The 15,406-nt window shown below is 40.8% G+C and overlaps 1 protein-coding gene across 2 annotated transcripts in view; it reads right to left on the reverse strand.

The window, feature by feature from the left end:
- LOC137261136 (lamin-B2-like) overlaps positions 1–13,731 on the reverse strand; it is a 67,092-nt gene extending 53,361 nt beyond the window's left edge. For both annotated transcript variants that reach the window (XM_067798831.1, XM_067798832.1), the window contains exon 1: positions 13,668–13,731. The gene's annotated coding sequence lies outside the window, so the exon portion shown is untranslated. The remainder of the gene's footprint in view (positions 1–13,667) is intronic.
- Between the last annotated feature and the right edge of the window lie 1,675 nt (positions 13,732–15,406).

Genomic DNA, 15,406 nt, shown 5'->3' on the forward strand with positions numbered 1-15,406 from the left:
GATAGAACAGACAGGTAGTTGTTACAGTGATACATCTGCTGATTAACCTTGGTGAGACAGGATGACAAGGGATAGAACAGACAGGTAGTTGTTACAGTGATACAGCTGCTGATTAACCTTGGTGAGCCAGAATGACAAGGGATAGAACAGACAGGTAGTTGTTACAGTGATACAGCTGCTGATTAACCTTGGTGAGACAGGATGACAAGGGATAGAACAGACAGGTAGTTGTTACAGTGATACATCTGCTGATTAACCTTGGTGAGCCAGAATGACAAGGGATAGAACAGACAGGTGGTTCTTACAGTGATACAGCTGTTGACTGATGCTGGTGAGGCAGGATGACAAGGGATAGAAGAGACAGGTAGTTGTTACAGTGATACATCTGCTGATTAACCTTGGTGAGCCAGAATGACAAGGGATAGAACAGACAGGTGGTTGTTACAGTGATACATCTGCGGATTAACCTTGGTGAGCCAGAATGACAAGGGATAGAACAGACAGGTGGTTCTTACAGTGATACAGCTGTTGACTGATGCTGGTGAGGCAGGATGACAAGGGATAGAAGAGACAGGTAGTTGTTACAGTGATACATCTGCTGATTAACCTTGGTGAGCCAGAATGACAAGGGATAGAACAGACAGGTGGTTGTTACAGTGATACATCTGCTGATTAACCTTGGTGAGCCAGAATGACAAGGGATAGAACAGACAGGTGGTTCTTACAGTGATACAGCTGTTGACTGATGCTGGTGAGGCAGGATGACAAGGGATAGAAGAGACAGGTAGTTGTTACAGTGATACATCTGCTGATTAACCTTGGTGAGCCAGAATGACAAGGGATAGAACAGACAGGTGGTTGTTACAGTGATACAGCTGCTGATTAACCTTGGTGAGCCAGGATGACAAGGGATAGAACAGACAGGTGGTTGTTACAGTGATACATCTGCTGATTAACCTTGGTGAGACAGGATGACAAGGGATAGAACAGACAGGTAGTTGTTACAGTGATACAGCTGCTGATTAACCTTGGTGAGCCAGAATGACAAGGGATAGAACAGACAGGTAGTTGTTACAGTGATACAGCTGCTGATTAACCTTGGTGAGACAGGATGACAAGGGATAGAACAGACAGGTAGTTGTTACAGTGATACATCTGCTGATTAACCTTGGTGAGCCAGAATGACAAGGGATAGAACAGACATGTGGTTCTTACAGTGATACAGCTGTTGACTGATGCTGGTGAGGCAGGATGACAAGGGATAGAAGAGACAGGTAGTTGTTACAGTGATACATCTGCTGATTAACCTTGGTGAGCCAGAATGACAAGGGATAGAACAGACAGGTGGTTGTTACAGTGATACATCTGCTGATTAACCTTGGTGAGACAGGATGACAAGGGATAGAACAGACAGGTAGTTGTTACAGTGATACATCTGCTGATTAACCTTGGTGAGCCAGAATGACAAGGGATAGAACAGACAGGTGGTTCTTACAGTGATACAGCTGTTGACTGATGCTGGTGAGGCAGGATGACAAGGGATAGAAGAGACAGGTAGTTGTTACAGTGATACATCTGCTGATTAACCTTGGTGAGCCAGAATGACAAGGGATAGAACAGACAGGTGGTTGTTACAGTGATACATCTGCTGATTAACCTTGGTGAGCCAGAATGACAAGGGATAGAACAGACAGGTGGTTGTTACAGTGATACATCTGCTGATTAACCTTGGTGAGACAGGATGACAAGGGATAGAACAGACAGGTAGTTGTTACAGTGATAAAGCTGCTGATTAACCTTGGTGAGCCAGGATGACAAGGGATAGAACAGACAGGTGGTTGTTACAGTGATACATCTGCTGATTAACCTTGGTGAGACAGGATGACAAGGGATAGAAGAGACAGGTAGTTGTTACAGTGATACATCTGCTGATTAACCTTGGTGAGCCAGAATGACAAGGGATAGAACAGACAGGTGGTTGTTACAGTGATACATCTGCTGATTAACCTTGGTGAGCCAGAATGACAAGGGATAGAACAGACAGGTGGTTGTTACAGTGATACAGCTGCTGATTAACCTTGGTGAGCCAGGATGACAAGGGATAGAACAGACAGGTGGTTGTTACAGTGATACATCTGCTGATTAACCTTGGTGAGACAGGATGACAAGGGATAGAACAGACAGGTAGTTGTTACAGTGATACATCTGCTGATTAACCTTGGTGAGACAGGATGACAAGGGATAGAACAGACAGGTAGTTGTTACAGTGATACAGCTGCTGATCAACCTTGGTGAGCCAGAATGACAAGGGATAGAACAGACAGGTAGTTGTTACAGTGATACAGCTGCTGATTAACCTTGGTGAGACAGGATGACAAGGGATAGAACAGACAGGTAGTTGTTACAGTGATACATCTGCTGATTAACCTTGGTGAGCCAGAATGACAAGGGATAGAACAGACAGGTGGTTCTTACAGTGATACAGCTGTTGACTGATGCTGGTGAGGCAGGATGGCAAGGGATAGAAGAGACAGGTAGTTGTTACAGTGATACATCTGCTGATTAACCTTGGTGAGCCAGAATGACAAGGGATAGAACAGACAGGTGGTTGTTACAGTGATACATCTGCTGATTAACCTTGGTGAGCCAGAATGACAAGGGATAGAACAGACAGGTGGTTCTTACAGTGATACATCTGCTGATTAACCTTGGTGAGACAGGATGACAAGGGATAGAACAGACAGGTAGTTGTTACAGTGATACATCTGCTGATTAACCTTGGTGAGACAGGATGACAAGGGATAGAACAGACAGGTAGTTGTTACAGTGATACAGCTGCTGATTAACCTTGGTGAGCCAGAATGACAAGGGATAGAACAGACAGGTAGTTGTTACAGTGATACAGCTGCTGATTAACCTTGGTGAGACAGGATGACAAGGGATAGAACAGACAGGTAGTTGTTACAGTGATACATCTGCTGATTAACCTTGGTGAGCCAGAATGACAAGGGATAGAACAGACAGGTGGTTCTTACAGTGATACAGCTGTTGACTGATGCTGGTGAGGCAGGATGACAAGGGATAGAAGAGACAGGTAGTTGTTACAGTGATACATCTGCTGATTAACCTTGGTGAGCCAGAATGACAAGGGATAGAACAGACAGGTGGTTGTTACAGTGATACATCTGCTGATTAACCTTGGTGAGCCAGAATGACAAGGGATAGAACAGACAGGTGGTTGTTACAGTGATACATCTGCTGATTAACCTTGGTGAGACAGGATGACAAGGGATAGAACAGACAGGTAGTTGTTACAGTGATACAGCTGCTGATTAACCTTGGTGAGCCAGGATGACAAGGGATAGAACAGACAGGTGGTTGTTACAGTGATACATCTGCTGATTAACCTTGGTGAGACAGGATGAGAAGGGATAGAAGAGACAGGTAGTTGTTACAGTGACACATCTGCTGATTAACCTTGGTGAGCCAGAATGACAAGGGATAGAACAGACAGGTGGTTGTTACAGTGATACATCTGCTGATTAACCTTGGTGAGCCAGAATGACAAGGGATAGAACAGACAGGTGGTTGTTACAGTGATACAGCTGCTGATTAACCTTGGTGAGCCAGGATGACAAGGGATAGAACAGACAGGTGGTTGTTACAGTGATACATCTGCTGATTAACCTTGGTGAGACAGGATGACAAGGGATAGAACAGACAGGTAGTTGTTACAGTGATACATCTGCTGATTAACCTTGGTGAGACAGGATGACAAGGGATAGAACAGACAGGTAGTTGTTACAGTGATACAGCTGCTGATCAACCTTGGTGAGCCAGAATGACAAGGGATAGAACAGACAGGTAGTTGTTACAGTGATACAGCTGCTGATTAACCTTGGTGAGACAGGATGACAAGGGATAGAACAGACAGGTAGTTGTTACAGTGATACATCTGCTGATTAACCTTGGTGAGCCAGAATGACAAGGGATAGAACAGACAGGTGGTTCTTACAGTGATACAGCTGTTGACTGATGCTGGTGAGGCAGGATGACAAGGGATAGAAGAGACAGGTAGTTGTTACAGTGATACATCTGCTGATTAACCTTGGTGAGCCAGAATGACAAGGGATAGAACAGACAGGTGGTTGTTACAGTGATACATCTGCTGATTAACCTTGGTGAGCCAGAATGACAAGGGATAGAACAGACAGGTGGTTCTTACAGTGATACAGCTGTTGACTGATGCTGGTGAGGCAGGATGACAAGGGATAGAAGAGACAGGTAGTTGTTACAGTGATACATCTGCTGATTAACCTTGGTGAGCCAGAATGACAAGGGATAGAACAGACAGGTGGTTGTTACAGTGATACATCTGCTGATTAACCTTGGTGAGCCAGAATGACAAGGGATAGAACAGACAGGTGGTTGTTACAGTGATACAGCTGTTGACTGATGCTGGTGAGGCAGGATGACAAGGGATAGAAGAGACAGGTAGTTGTTACAGTGATACATCTGCTGATTAACCTTGGTGAGCCAGAATGACAAGGGATAGAACAGACAGGTGGTTGTTACAGTGATACATCTGCTGATTAACCTTGGTGAGCCAGAATGACAAGGGATAGAACAGACAGGTGGTTGTTACAGTGATACAGCTGCTGATTAACCTTGGTGAGCCAGGATGACAAGGGATAGAACAGACAGGTGGTTGTTACAGTGATACATCTGCTGATTAACCTTGGTGAGACAGGATGACAAGGGATAGAACAGACAGGTGGTTCTTACAGTGATACAGCTGTTGACTGATGCTGGTGAGGCAGAATGACAAGGGATAGAAGAGACAGGTAGTTGTTACAGTGATACATCTGCTGATTAACCTTGGTGAGCCAGAATGACAAGGGATAGAACAGACAGGTGGTTGTTACAGTGATACATCTGCTGATTAACCTTGGTGAGACAGGATGACAAGGGATAGAACAGACAGGTAGTTGTTACAGTGATACAGCTGCTGATTAACCTTGGTGAGCCAGGATGACAAGGGATAGAACAGACAGGTGGTTGTTACAGTGATACATCTGCTGATTAACCTTGGTGAGACAGGATGACAAGGGATAGAACAGACAGGTAGTTGTTACAGTGATACATCTGCTGATTAACCTTGGTGAGACAGGATGACAAGGGATAGAACAGACAGGTAGTTGTTACAGTGATACATCTGCTGATTAACCTTGGTGAGCCAGAATGACAAGGGATAGAACAGACAGGTAGTTGTTACAGTGATACAGCTGCTGATTAACCTTGGTGAGACAGGATGACAAGGGATAGAACAGACAGGTAGTTGTTACAGTGATACATCTGCTGATTAACCTTGGTGAGCCAGAATGACAAGGGATAGAACAGACAGGTGGTTCTTACAGTGATACAGCTGTTGACTGATGCTGGTGAGGCAGGATGACAAGGGATAGAAGAGACAGGTAGTTGTTACAGTGATACATCTGCTGATTAACCTTGGTGAGCCAGAATGACAAGGGATAGAACAGACAGGTGGTTGTTACAGTGATACATCTGCTGATTAACCTTGGTGAGCCAGAATGACAAGGGATAGAACAGACAGGTGGTTCTTACAGTGATACAGCTGTTGACTGATGCTGGTGAGGCAGGATGACAAGGGATAGAAGAGACAGGTAGTTGTTACAGTGATACATCTGCTGATTAACCTTGGTGAGCCAGAATGACAAGGGATAGAACAGACAGGTGGTTGTTACAGTGATACATCTGCTGATTAACCTTGGTGAGCCAGAATGACAAGGGATAGAACAGACAGGTGGTTCTTACAGTGATACAGCTGTTGACTGATGCTGGTGAGGCAGGATGACAAGGGATAGAAGAGACAGGTAGTTGTTACAGTGATACATCTGCTGATTAACCTTGGTGAGCCAGAATGACAAGGGATAGAACAGACAGGTGGTTGTTACAGTGATACAGCTGCTGATTAACCTTGGTGAGCCAGGATGACAAGGGATAGAACAGACAGGTGGTTGTTACAGTGATACATCTGCTGATTAACCTTGGTGAGACAGGATGACAAGGGATAGAACAGACAGGTAGTTGTTACAGTGATACATCTGCTGATTAACCTTGGTGAGACAGGATGACAAGGGATAGAACAGACAGGTAGTTGTTACAGTGATACAGCTGCTGATCAACCTTGGTGAGCCAGAATGACAAGGGATAGAACAGACAGGTAGTTGTTACAGTGATACAGCTGCTGATTAACCTTGGTGAGACAGGATGACAAGGGATAGAACAGACAGGTAGTTGTTACAGTGATACATCTGCTGATTAACCTTGGTGAGCCAGAATGACAAGGGATAGAACAGACAGGTGGTTCTTACAGTGATACAGCTGTTGACTGATGCTGGTGAGGCAGGATGACAAGGGATAGAAGAGACAGGTAGTTGTTACAGTGATACATCTGCTGATTAACCTTGGTGAGCCAGAATGACAAGGGATAGAACAGACAGGTGGTTCTTACAGTGATACAGCTGTTGACTGATGCTGGTGAGGCAGGATGACAAGGGATAGAAGAGACAGGTAGTTGTTACAGTGATACATCTGCTGATTAACCTTGGTGAGCCAGAATGACAAGGGATAGAACAGACAGGTGGTTGTTACAGTGATACATCTGCTGATTAACCTTGGTGAGCCAGAATGACAAGGGATAGAACAGACAGGTGGTTGTTACAATGATACAGCTGTTGACTGACCCAGGTGAAACAGGAAAACCATGGAGAGAACAGACAGGTGGTTGTTACAACTGTTGACTGACCCTGGTGAAACAGGAAAACCACGGAGAGAACAGAACCATGGTTGTTACAGCTGTTGACTGACCATGGTGAGACAGGAAAACCACGGAGAGAACAGACAGGTGGTTGTTACAACTGTTGACTGACCCTGGTGAGACAGGAAAACCACGGAGAGAACAGACAGGTGGTTGTCACAGTTGTTGACTGACCTTGGTGAGACATGATAGCTTATGAGCGATTTCAGTGGGGCTGGATTGGTGGCTTCAAGGATCACCAACTATCAGTATTGCCAGACAACAGTTGTAGACAATGTTCTGTTAACAGTGTGCTATCGGTCTCTGATAAATATCTGTTTTCAATCAACAATACAGGTTGCTAAATTCTGTACTAAATTCCTTTTAACTCATTCCATCATAAACAGATTTCCACAGCTTTATCTATTGAACGATCATCACAAAGCCTCTGGATGAGTTATTTGTACTTAGTCTAATCAATGGAGTCCCAACCTTTTTGAGTTAGATGGTCAATACCACACACTCTTTGAGTACCTGTCTTCTCTGAGTGTTGTTGAGAGAGCCAATCAAAATTACATGCTGCATGCTACACTGTGAAATGATTGTCCTGTACATCACCCTGTGACGCTCTGAGGAAACTGTTCACGGTGTTGTCTGTGGAAGATTGTTATTTCAGTATGGTCTATCTTGTTTCAAGAATACAAATGATCTTCACAAAAGTGATTGTCACAATACTTTTGTATTTGTACCACCTATGGCGATAAAATGTCAGAAAAACTATTACCTACTTATTGCCTATTACATGTTGACTAGAAAACCATCAAAAAACTTTTAATTGTTTTTGAAGTGTTGATCTACGTCACATGCTACTTTTGAATGAGTTGATGTATGTCACATACAGTTTATCTGTATCATGCATTGCTTTTGGATAAGTTGATCTGTGTGAAACAAAATCTCATTCTAAGTGACATTATATAGCCACTAGTTATGAGTCACAAATCCAAGGACATCCCTTTACAGGTCAGGGTGCTGTTGAACAAACAACCTTAGCGGTGAGTGAGTGAGTGAGTGAGTGAGTGAGTGAGTGAGTGAGTGAGTGAGTGAGTGAGTGAGTGAGTGAGTGAGTGAGTGAGTGAGTGAGTGAGTGAGTGAGTGAGTGAGTGAGTGAGTGAGTGAGTGAGTGAGTGAGTGAGTGAGTGAGTGAGTGAGTGAGTGAGTGAGTGAGTGAGTGAGTGAGTGAGTGAGTGAGTGAGTGAGTGAGTGAGTGAGTGAGTGAGTGAGTGAGTGAGTGAGTGAGTGAGTGAGTGAGTGAGTGAGTGAGTGAGTGAGTGAGTGAGTGAGTGAGTGTAGTTTTACGCCACACTCAGCAATATCCCAGTTACATGGCGGCGGTCTGTAAATAACAATCCAGGGATCAACAACACAACCATCAGTCTGCGCAATTGGGAACCGATGACATGTGTCAAGCAAGCCTGACCACCTCATCATGTTAGTCGCCTCTTACGACAAGCATAGTCACCTTTTATGGCAAGCATGGGTTGCTGAAGGCCTATTCTACCCCGTGAACTTCACGGGTCCCTTAGCGCTAAGACTACCTTAAGTCTATGTTAAGGAGTTATGGTCAACTCAGCACTAAGGTCGTTTTGTACAATGGCACCCTGATCCAAAAAGCATTCAGATGACATATTAACTACAGACCTGGGTGTGATTGTACAAAACAATCTTAGTGCTAGGGCTACCTTAAGTCTATGTCAAGGCATGGGAGTTAAGGTCACTTTAGCACTTAGATTACTTTGTACAACGGCAGTCGATTTGAAACGACCTGTCACCAAACAAATCGGAAATGTGTTTATCTACCATGCATCCTCTAATAGTTAATACTAGACATTACAACAGCAGCTACAATTGATTCCATTAAAAACTTTTCTGAAATGTCCATCTTTTCTGGTCAATAGATTCAAATTGACCAGATATATCAGCATTCAAAATCTCCACCTCCAAAAATAGATTTTGAGAAAATGTGTCCTCAATGAGGTGCAGATGGATGCTCTGGTCACAAATCAGTTGAAGTTAAGCAGGGTTGGTCACGGTCAGTCCTTGAATGGGTGACCATGTTTGTCAGATGGACTCCTGAGAGTTTCTAGGATTTCAGTCCCACCCCACAATGAAGCACATGAGTAATGTCACTGTTCATTCAGCAATGATTGGGTACCCGGGAGGATAAGTCATAGGACTGTTGACCATCTGGTGTCTCACAGGCAGCTTGGGATAACAGGGGTAGATGACATATCACCCCTGTCCCTGCATATTTGTAAGGACACATCATCTGATAGTTACTCGATGTTTTCTTAGATTAAGATTGAATCATTTCCATGGAAGTCATAAAAAATATAAATGCCATATATCTGTAAACAGCAAAAGACACTGCTTCAAGATCTGTCTCATATATCTGGAAGAGATCTGTTGAAACAGTTGTGCTCTGGAAACGAAGTCTATCCCTCCATTTTGAGACTAAGTCAGAATTGTTTCAATGGAAACCAGGAAAAATAAAAATGCCAAAACACTGTAAATAGCAAAAGGCACCACTTTGTGGTCTGCCTCAAATATCTGCCAAGTTATGCTGTCAAATATTAAACAGTTTTCAAGTTGTGTTCCGGAAACATTAAGCCTATCCCTAAATTTTGAGACTAAGTCAGAATCGTTTCCATGGAAACAGGGAAAATGATCAGTCACAAAAATCTGTAAATAGCAAAAGGCACCACTTTAGGGTTTCCCCTACATATCTGCCAAGTTTTGCAGAAAGATATCTAGAAGTTTTTGAGTTGTGCTCCGGAAATGAAGCCCATCCCTCCACTTTGAGACTAAGTCTGAAACGTTTCCATGGAAAACCACAAAATGATAACTCAAAAAAAGCTGTAAATACCAAAAGGCACCACCACGTTGGGGTCTGCCACATATATCTGCCAAGTTTTACGGACAGATATTAGGAACTTTTTGAGATATGCTCTGGAAACGAAACACACCTCTCACTTTTGAGACAAATCATTTCCATGGAAACCGAGAAAATGATAAACCACAAAAACCTGTACATAGCAAAAGGCACCATTTCAGGTTTTGACTAATGAATCTAAAAAGTTTGCAGAAAAATATCAAACGGTTTTTAAGTTCTGCTCTGGAAACGAAGCCCATCCCTCCATTTGGGGACGAAGTCCACAACATTTCCATGGAAACCAAGAAAACAATTAATCACAAAAACCTGTACATAGCAAAAAGCACCACTTTGGGGTCTGCCACATATATCTACCAAGTTTTGAAGATACATATTGAACGGTTTTTGAGTTATGCTCCGGAAACAAAGCCCATCCCTAAATTTTGAGACAAAGTCTAAAACGTTTCCATGGAAACCGAGAAAATAATAAATCACAAAAATTCGTAAATAGAAAAAGACTTTGGGGTCTGCCACACATATCTACCAAGTTTTGCAGAAAAATATTGAACGGTTTGAGAGTTCTGCTCCGGAAATGAAGCCCATCCCTAAATTTTGAGACTAAGTCCAAAACATTTCCATGGAAAAGCACAAAGTGATAACTCACAAAAACCTGCAAATACCAAAAGGCACCACTTTGGGATCTGCCACATGCATGTACCAAGTTTTGCTGGCAGATATTAGGAACTTTTTGAGATGTGCTCCGGAAATGAGACACACCTCTCACTTTTGAGACTTAAAGTCAAAAACATTTCCATGGAAACTGAGAAAATGATAAATCACAAAAACCTGTTACAAATGGCACCACCTTAGCTTCTGATTGACGTATCTACCAAGTTTAACAGAAAAATATTGAACATTTTTTTAGTTCTGCTCCGGAAACGAAGCCCACCCCATCATTAGACTAACACCAAAATGTTCTATGGAAAAGCAAAAAAAAATTAAAATGCTAAAAATCTGTAAATAGCAAAAGGCACAACCATAGGTTCAGGTTAGTATATTATCAAGTTTGGTCTAAAAATATAGAACGGTTTCTGAGTTATGCTCCAGAAACAAAATCATTACTGTCAGACGGGCAGACAGACAGACGAGGCCTTGACTATATCTCCTGCATTACATGCCGTAGGGATAATAATATTGTAATGCTTTAAGCAATTGCATATGTGCTTGGATCGAGGCACGTTGTAAATGTCCATTATTACAATATCACCAATAGTCGAATATTGAAATGAACCATTTCAAGGGCTGTTGTCTTGTTCAAACCATATATCATCATATTCAGCCAAACAACTATAAACTACACAGTTGTAGTGTGTTGCTAGGGTCAAACTGACACCCATCATAATTTATTATGGTGATAAAAGCATATACAATATAAAATACACATGAGCCAGGACAAGTTTCAAACAGGTTTGACAAGTGGCTATGCTTGATATGTACTGGCATCTTAAGATTAGGACTAACTTCAGATTACCAAAGTTCATGTAAAGAAATTTGTCTTTCATAATGACAGCTCATGCCAAATTAAACTAATTTTCTTCACATCCCCACTTCCCTTACTACCACACCTCAAACCATTATGCATTGCCCAAAGGGGCAGTAGCCTGGTGGTTAAAGCGTTTGCTCATCATGACAAAGACCAATGTTTGATTCCCAACACGGGTACAATGTGTGAAGCCTATTCCTGGTGTCCCCCACTATCATAAAACTGTATATAATCAAGTCGGGAGCAAACAGTTCAATAATTGACATCATGAGCATAATCATGCATAATTTGTATACAATGCCATTTGTCAGACCAACTGATCCCATTAGTCATCTATTATGACAAGCATGAGTTGCTGAACATCAATTCCAACTAATATCTTCAGAGATCTCTTGGAGGCACAGATGTTTCCTTTACTCTAAATGACAGTTGATAAAGGCAGTTAATGCATTTATACTCTTACAGTAAAAGAACAGACACATCAATAATTATCATCATCACATCATTACATGTTTTAGTAAGATTGAAGGTTTACAGGGTAACATATATCAGTTAACTTTCTCTCTTTGATCATGGAGAGAAAAATGATCTTCAAAGGCTGTTCAGTTTGAAAATGTGCTTTTGACAAGAAATGCTGTAGATAGCTAAGAAACCATGCAATGTACATTTAAACACAACAGTATTTTCTGTAGTTTATTATAACTACTTCAACTTTGTTCAATGACCTCAGTCTACAAGCCACAATGAACATTCTAAAATTTAAGAGACTTTACTTAGGAATATGAAATACTAAGCTTGGTAGAAGGGTATATTTAAGTACATGCAAAAAAAAAAGACAAACAGTAACGCTGGCATTGCAGTAAAGGATGGTTCCAAACATCTATACCATTCTGTTATTCATTCTGAGAAGAAGGATTAAACAACAACTTTGGCTTCTGGAAGGCTTTGTTACTTTATGCAGCAAATCATGGTTAGTACACAGATATTGCAAACGTTTGGCCTCATGCTTCAAGGGGATGAATTCTGAAAGGTTTGAGTTAAATCTTTTGCCACTAAAAAATCCTCTCAACAAACACCCTACCTGAAGCATGCACACATTTAGTATTGTTGCAAAGTATTTAAATATCAAAGGATCACAGCTCAGCATTTCAAACATAAGAAAAATAAACAATACACAAAATATTGCTACCAGTATGATTGGTTTTCATTTAAAAATCAGAACTCAATCTTTTTCAGTTGAAAACTCAAACTACATACATGTGATATTTTGTCTGTGCATTAATACCCTTTCATTTATGTCTCAGATGCTTCCCTTTAAAACACCTTTTCTTATTTACTGTTTATTAGGTTAGTGCTAATATGTCCTTTCGACCCTGTGTTTATGTGTGTAAGTGTAACGATCTATAATCATGAATCTGTTACTTGTTTCTCTAATCATTTTATGATATAACCCCAAATGTCCTTTAGGAGAATAAAGATTTTAAGTGGCAAGTACAAATCTTCCACATCGTTGTGATAAATTATTCATCATAATGTTTGGTTTAAAAACTTTTATGAAAATGAGAGATGTGTTTCTAGTTTAATCAGAGACAATATACCTGTATATCGGTATATGGTCTATGGTTTTAAAGACCTCAACCTTTGGTGCTTAGAAAAAGCATTTATTTCATGATTTATTAAAGCAACGTCCATTTATTTCATATCATAACCTAACATCTCTACAGAAATAGGATGATAATATAAATGATTTAAAAGACTAGATATATTTCTTTAATATTACCACAGTTATAACAGAGACCATATAATCTCTGGTTATACATGTGAAAGAATCATGTGTTCTGTAACTTCTTTTGAGTGGAGAAAAGCATTAATTCCTCATCCCCTACTCAGGCAGGAGGTTGATTAATATATCGCTACGTTTAATCCAACATGTCTTCCTGTTGCAGTAAAGCCATAACACTATAACAACAAACATTACGTTGTGTGCTGTGCATAGAAATTGTCATGTGAGTCGAGCTAACCCACGAACTCCACAATAAATATTTACATATGTTTCATTGGGATCAGATGCCATTTAATGGCTATTTATTACGAACACACGTTAATCATCATTAGTATAGACATTATGGCAACGTGAAAACAAACTAAAATCACCTTCGGGTGCTGATGAATTGGGATCTCAAGTATCTTTTACGAGGAGGGTAATATTGATGATCACTGTCACGACCAACTGCAAGTGACGCCGGAATAATCGAAAGCTGGATGCCCTGTACTTACAATGTTAAACGCTGATTACATCTGTTTTCCAGGGCGGAAATGTCGACAGCCGAAGATTTGGTGATTAAATATTTAGATTATCACCATAGTTTACTTACCTATGCGTTATTGGTCATCAACAACGGTGGAAGCCCGCTAGTCCGACATTGTTTATGCGTCTCCAGGAAATGCAGGTGCTCCTTACCGGAAGTGAGTTAAATACTACTTACGTACAACTACTGATTATCAATAAATATTCGATCGTTCGATTAGTACTGTTTGAGTGACGCAGGGTTAAGTGACAAAAGGTTTTAAATAACACCCATGTTTTTTTATAATCTCTTTTCATAGAAAACAGTGCAATAGAAAAGAAGATAACTACTACATTGGTTCATTTAATTGCATCGGTAGTTGTACTAATGTGCATATATACGCGGGAAATTCAAAATAAGAAGGTTTATAGTTCTCATCCACAAATAGTTTGTTATTAATATAAAGGCAGCTTTGTCAGTTATAAATAAATAAATAAACTTTCAGCATATGATAACAAATGACAGGCTTAGGCTTGGTGTGTTTAAACAAATAATACAGGCTCTGAACTGAAGCTCACCCTGTCAATTGCAGAGATTCTTGAGAGGCTTTTAGAAGTTGGTGAATATAATAAGACGAGTATATGGGTGACAACTTCTTTTTATTGACTGGGCTGCTTCTTGCCCCTTCTTCAGGTAATAGATACAGGAGTACAAGACATATTATATATACCAGTATTTACAGGAGGAAGATAAGTACATGTATATACAAACAAATCTCAGAGGACAGATCAAATGCAGTTATAAAAACTGTGATGACAGGGATAAGGCGAAGCCAGTTAACAGATTCACAGGAAGCCTGAGGTGTGCACGTGTATACAATCAGTGATGTAGATCAAATAGACGTTATATAAACAATGATGATGGCGAGATATAAACACAGCCGAGTGATAATCAGCTGATTAAATGACATCAGGGGTAGCGTTTGTGATGTTCCAGGCATTGGGAAGATATACACCCTGATCTCTATTAATATCTGGGGTTGATCTCCCGATGTTGATGGCTTCTATAAGTTTTCGTTTGAGCCAATCGTGGTAGCCAGGGTGCTAGTCTGTTGCCAGTCAAAGGAATGGGTAGGGTTGTTTTTGATGTGCTCTGAAATGATGATGGGCAGATTTGTTGTCGGCCTTTTCAACTGATGTTTTGTGTTCTTTGCGACGTATATCCAATGGCCATGGCGTTTCTCCAATGTAACTACTGCTGCAATTGCAGATTAGTTGGTATGTGCAGCCTATAAGAGTCAATATCTGTATAACATTGTTACTGTAATATTTAGCTCTATGATTAATAGTGAATATAATAACAAGTGATACATTCTCGTGTAAAGAAAGTTGACACAATATAAACACACATGATAACCTTTTCTATAAACTAGCGAGACACCACGTCTTTTTGTTTTGAAAATCTTCAAGCGATCAGGAACATTTTGGAATTTGTAGAAGTACTTTTAAATATATTGTTTTTGTGCATTTATAACATACGACTTACTGAGTAAGTGGGTGTGGTTTTAGCAATATTCACGATAGACCACGGTGGGTGGCATAAGAACTGGGCCTCACACATCGTACCCATGATGGAAAGGTACCCATAGTATCGCCACGTAAATAGTCTAAGACCCACCAGACATGTCAGGTTTGAAAGTTATATTCGACCCATTTTCTATTGTTTCAGTTTTAAAAAACCCACTCTCGTTCATTTTGTGTCAACACTGGTCCCGCCTCATTTTAAGGTAAGGTCTATAGTTATTGCATGGATGTATTTATGAAAAT

The sequence above is a fragment of the Haliotis asinina genome, chromosome 14 (genome assembly GCF_037392515.1).
Source record: "Haliotis asinina isolate JCU_RB_2024 chromosome 14, JCU_Hal_asi_v2, whole genome shotgun sequence".
Lineage (NCBI taxonomy): Eukaryota > Metazoa > Mollusca > Gastropoda > Lepetellida > Haliotidae > Haliotis > Haliotis asinina.